This window comes from Paraphaeosphaeria sporulosa (genome assembly GCF_001642045.1).
Source record: "Paraphaeosphaeria sporulosa strain AP3s5-JAC2a unplaced genomic scaffold CC84scaffold_1, whole genome shotgun sequence".
Lineage (NCBI taxonomy): Eukaryota > Fungi > Ascomycota > Dothideomycetes > Pleosporales > Didymosphaeriaceae > Paraphaeosphaeria > Paraphaeosphaeria sporulosa.
In genome coordinates this window covers 1,082,803-1,088,686 of record NW_017253360.1, presented here as the reverse complement: position 1 = coordinate 1,088,686, position 5,884 = coordinate 1,082,803, and positions in this window count along the sequence as shown.

Below are 5,884 nucleotides of genomic sequence, written 5' to 3'. Positions count from 1 at the left end.
TAGAAGGCTGGTAGGAACTCTAACTTCGTAATATGGTTGATATAATCATAAATTAGGCCCTTAATCTAGCGGCTGTATGCGCGCTTTAATGGTAAGAAGTAGTTAATATTAAGTGGCTATAGGAGGTGCGATGAATATAATGGTATATAGAGAGTATAGATGTTATTCTCCTTATAAAGTGTTTGAAATTTAAGTAAGTTATGACTCTTATAGCCATTAAGTATAAGTAGCTGGCGTGTACCTACTCTACGCTCTACTATATGCTTAATAAAGTGCCTTAGCCACTCTACTCTAAGCTTATTTATTGTCCAGCCATTATCACTAATAGTGAAAGCCTAGTTATGTGGTATCTTATTATCCTTATACTAGGTAGAGAGGTGATCCTGGCCAGTAAAGATAATAAAGGGTAGGATAGCCCAGCTAGTGGCGTTAATTCCATAAATTATAGTAACCTACTTACGATCACCTACTATATTGCTTTTGGCCTACCTCGTTATTCTAAGCCTATAATAATGAGCTAAGCTAATATCCTACCCATTATAAAGCCAGTCTTATCGAAGTTATAGGTATCTTTATTATAGATCCTATAGGTAGCTTTTATGCGCGCTATAAGGTTGAACTACGCCCTAATTACCTTAGGATCCTCACATAGAGCTCTCTATCAATTATATAGTTAATTAAAACGTGTGGTAAGGCTTTCTATCCGCTTAATAAAGTTGCGTGGCCACTTCTTGCCTACCTGGCCAGCGCTATGCTCAGCGAGTAGTCTATTCGCCATATCTCGAACAGCACCTAGGGTTGGCGAAAACCCTCACGAATCTAGGTCAAGGATATACCTAGTAATCACCTCCTCTTCTAGCTTATTGAGCTTCTTTGAATTGGGCTTAGAATTACGTTATAGGAGTACTCTAGCGTGTCGGCTATGGAGCGTACTTTTAGGGACTTTATATATTATTATAGCGCGTCTTCCACTTTAAACCTAGTTTTAATTAATTGCTAAGATAGCTAGAGATATATCGCCTTCGTTATAGGGCGATTGTAAAGTAGTTGGTTGAGCCATTATAATTAAAAGGTGATGTGACGTGAAAAGTCGGTAGGGTACGTAGCTTACTTACCTACATAGCTTGCTTACCGGATACGTTATTCTTTATAGTTAACTTTAAAAGCTTACTTTTATATCTAAATTAAAGCTACTCATTTTTATATAAACTATTAGCCTTCTCTTAATATTTATTACATCGTGCTATTATATGGTGTTGTCAGATAATCCCGTGATAAGAATCGTTAAGTATCTAATGAAAAAGTGATGAATGATTGATTAAAGTGTATCGTGATAGTTTCTATAGAGTTTCTTATTTTCTTATTAAATGCCTTCCAAGTAAGGGAGAAACCGTTTTAGGAATAGGTATAGGTGCGCCAGCCACCTTATAGATAACTATATAATTAGATATACCCCCTTAGCTTGGGCTTATCCTTAAGCTGGAGACTAGTTATTAGTGATTGTATAGTCTCATCCTTTATAGTTTAATTTTAAAAGCCCCCATCCTTTGCTCTAGCTTGAGTAGGTTAATCTCATTATTTATAATCTTGTCCTTGATCCCTATAAGCCCTAATTTATCAAGAAACTTGCTCCACTTATTGGTAGGTAGGGCCTTTGTAAGCCCATTTGTGACCATGTCTTTTAACTATTGATAGTCTACCTTAATCGTTCCTAGTGCGACTTCTTATCTTAGCCAATAATTGTGGATGTCTATATAATGGAGCTTAGTCTGTAGCTTAGCAATCTCTTTGGTGACAAGTTAGATGGTTTGCTTATTATCACAATTAATCATAATAAGGGAATTACTAAGGTTAATCTTTAGCTCCTTTAGTAATCGTGAGGTAAATAAAGCCTCCTTTGCCACCTATAAAAGTGCTAGTAATTTAGCCTCTATAGTTAATATGGTAACTATGTCTTGCTTGTTTGCTTTCTAGGCAATTAGACTACCGAATAGTTTAATAATATATCCTTGGGAGCTTTTACGGTTGAGTGTATTGTCTATAAATAATGCGTCACTTACCACTTCTAGGGTATCTACACCCCCGAGCTGAAGAGCTAGTGATCTAGTATTAGTAAGGTAGAGGAGAACTTGGTTAGTAGCCACTTAATGCTCTTTACTTGGGTTGGATAGGAATCGTGATAATTGGGAGCTTATAAAAGCAATATCCGGTCGCGTGGTTATAGCAGCGTATAGGATTAATCCTATCTTTTATTAATATTGATTGACTTCAGCTTTACTGGCAAGCCTAATTCGTAGGAATATCTTAATCGCTGCCATTAGTGTTTCATGCCGCATCTCATATTATTTAATAAGATGGGAGATCTTATTAATGTATAATACCTGTAAAAGCCAGATTTTTCTATTTAAGCGGTCCCTAATAATTTTAATTCCTAGGAACCACTGAAGGTCTTTCCCACTAGTAAGGGAGAACCTAGTACTTAGATCTATTCTAGTAGTGTTGGCCGCTTACTCCTAATCTTTATAATACGTGATAATTATGTCGTCTATATAGAAGAAGATGATAATGCCTTCTTTAATTAGATAGTATGGCTCGTGAGGTACCGTATAAAAGCCTATATTATAGAGAGTGGTTGTGAACTCCCTCTACTATAGTAGTGGAGAGATATACAATCTATAGAGTGCTTTGTGTAGCTGTAGGATAGTCCCTACTCGTGAGTAGCCGTAAGGTATTCTTATATAGATTTCTCTATTAAGCCTGGCATATATAAAGGTATTTGTAACGTTATATTAAATTAACTCTAGGTTAAATCGTGTAGATATTGCCATGAGCATATAAAATAATCGCCCTACTAGTGTTATAGTATAAGTTTCTTATAAGGTAAGGTGTCACTATTAATCGCCTCTTACCACTAGCCTTGCCTTACACTTTTATAATTAATGGTGCTTATTAAACTTGTACGTATATACCCACATATAGTTAAGGATTTAATGACCTACTACCTTTACTAGAGCCGTAGCAACTTCACTCTAAGACCTCATCTCCTTATGGCTCTATAGATGGGATTGCTTAGCTTCCTTCTACCTATTATAGAGAGGGTGGTCCTTAAGCTTATTTTAACTTTTGGGTGGCTCTAGTAGTATGCTCTAGTGTGGTTTCCTGCCTACTATAATTATTCGTTGAAGCTGCGCCTTATTAAGAACCTTGCCATTATATTTACTAGTACTGCCGGCTTCGGTGCCTACTATAAATATAGTAGCCCATAGACTTATCTACAATTGCCCTATTTACACTACTAGATATAGTTTAGTTTTATTATCTCCTACCATTGATTGTGCAAGGAGTGTGACTGGTAGTGGTGTTATTAGAGGTATTAGATAATTATAACTAACCTTCTAGCCTTACCTATATCCTGGGACCTTTTTAGCGTCTTCCTCTAGTGTCTTGGTAATCATCTCATCCTTATAGAACGAGTCTATGATTTAATCCTAGTGAGGTAAGGAAGGTAGTTCTACTACTTATACCTAGACTACTATCTCTTCTAGTGTGCTATGCATAAGATTATCTATAAGGTCTTTAGTCTTGCCTGAAAATATAGTGCGTTCGTTAAATATAATATCGTGAGTGCTAATCGTCTTTGCGAGTAATGGGATCTAGATCCTCTAGATGTTAGTTAATTGGTAGCTAATAAGGTATCCAATCCATGCTTTAGGGTTGAGCCTCTAAAGCTTACTCTTACTACGTTTTATATTATTAGTTATTGTAAACGCTTTGCAGCCATATACTTTTAGGTGAGCTTGATTAGGTTTCCTTAGTTGGGTGACGACGCCATTTTAAAAGGCTGTTGTCGTAAAGAACACTTCGTATGGTAACCGCCATTAATTCGCGTAATTTGGTGTTCAATTATAGAGGTAGACTGCCGCTCGCACGATCTCGGGCCATATTTGCCAGGGTAGGTTCGAATTAAGGCGTATTGCGTGAGCTTTCTCCTTAATCACGCCCCCTAAGCATTCAGCCCCTCCATTTTATGCTTAGGTATCTAGTGCTAAAGGCTTAATTCTAATGCCTTATGCTGAGCACCACTTCTTAATATCTACCTTAATAGAGAAGATCTCATTATCTAATTTAATAACTTTTACCGTGACGTTAAATTGTACTTTTATGAATAGTATGAACATGCTTAGAAGTTTAATGATTAAGCGTGCTGGGTGGTTATCCTTAAAGTAGAGGTCCCAAATGAAGCTAGAGAATTAATTAGTGACTAGCATTTGGCTCTTTTCCTTTATTAAGCTTTCTACTTTGTAGTTATGGAAATCAATTATAATGCGTTCTCTAGGGCCGTCTATAATCTCTCTAGGCTGTCGGCGTATTTGTTATCTTAGTTTTACTTTGCCATAGGCGTTATACTTAGCTGTGGGGAGCCCCTTGATCCTTACCCCCTTAGATTGCTGGACGAGGTGTTTGAGAGCCTGAGGGCCTGGGTGGCCTAATCATTAATGCCAGGTTAATGTATCTACCTTCTATAATTTTTGTCTAGTGCTTATGTTGAACCTATATGCTATAAGTGTAGCATTCGTATTAAAAGTATAGACCACTAGGGCTTCTCTATATTCTAGCACCTATTATCCATGCAACTCTTGAAGTTCTACTAGCACTATATTATCTCTTTATTTGAGAGTTGTAGGATCTGCCCTAGTATCCTACCAAAGGCCTTGCCTTTGGAGTAATCAGAACGATACTAGGTTATAGAGTAGGTCGGGGTAATAGGCAATATTATCTAGCCATATTATTTAATTGCCACTTACACTCTATACGTTGAGATGAATACTCCTATATCCCTTAATCCATACTTATGTGTTCCCAGCCCATACGAAATCTCCTAGCGACGGTGCCCTGTACGAGATAAAGTAATTAATATCGTTATAGATGTGGTAGGTTGTGCCTAAATCTAGGATAGCTAAGCATCGCAATGGGTACGTGTCTAGGTTAGTATGGAAGGATATAGCTTAAAAGACTACTAGGATTTTAGTAATCTTATGTCTATCTAGTTATTTATCATTAGCCTTAGTAATTTGAGTTGGAGTGGGAGTATGTAATAGTTTAATTCTTATAGTTTAAGATCTTAGCCTTTTCGCCATCCTTAAGCTTTCTTGTAGCTCTAGGTCATTCTCTAGCCTAAATTTTATTAGGGCAACCATACCAGGCCTTGGCTTGAACCATTTAGGTTATTTTTCTAGGAAGGCGTAGAAGTAGTCTTGTAGACTATGGCGCTATTTATAAGTAGGGCACTTAAGGCTACTAGCTACTACTAGCTTATTATCTATAATTGTGGACCGCTTGGTTCTAGTACTTTGACTAACTAATTATTATTTACGAGGTCTTCCCTAGGATTTAAATAATGCTGCTTTATCTATAAGAGAGGCGTCCCTGTCTATGGCCTAGGTGGTTTCACCACCTTTAGTGAGAGATAATCCTATAGTAGTAAAAGCGCCCTTTTATTTACCCTTAATTAGGTACTAAAGGATTATATGGTCTTAGAAGAGTTTCATTATATGCTTCTATAAGATAGCTGTATCCTTACTTTCATATTATTGGAAGGTCGTTACCTATATAGGTGCGACATGGATAACTACTTTTATAAAGTTTTCTTTAACTGAGTCTAGCCTCTAAAGCTCTAGGACGTAATGGGTCTCTACTTCTATGGCTGCATAATCGTACTTAGTTAGCCATGTAGCCTAGGTTCCTGGGGTTCTTATTGGCTTAAGGGCTTCTTAATACCTTACCCTTGCTTATTAGTATTCGTCTTAATAGTCAACCCCAACTATAATTATAAGGTTGTTAATCTATTACTTTATAGTCTCTCTAGGGATGCAGCAGTTATTCT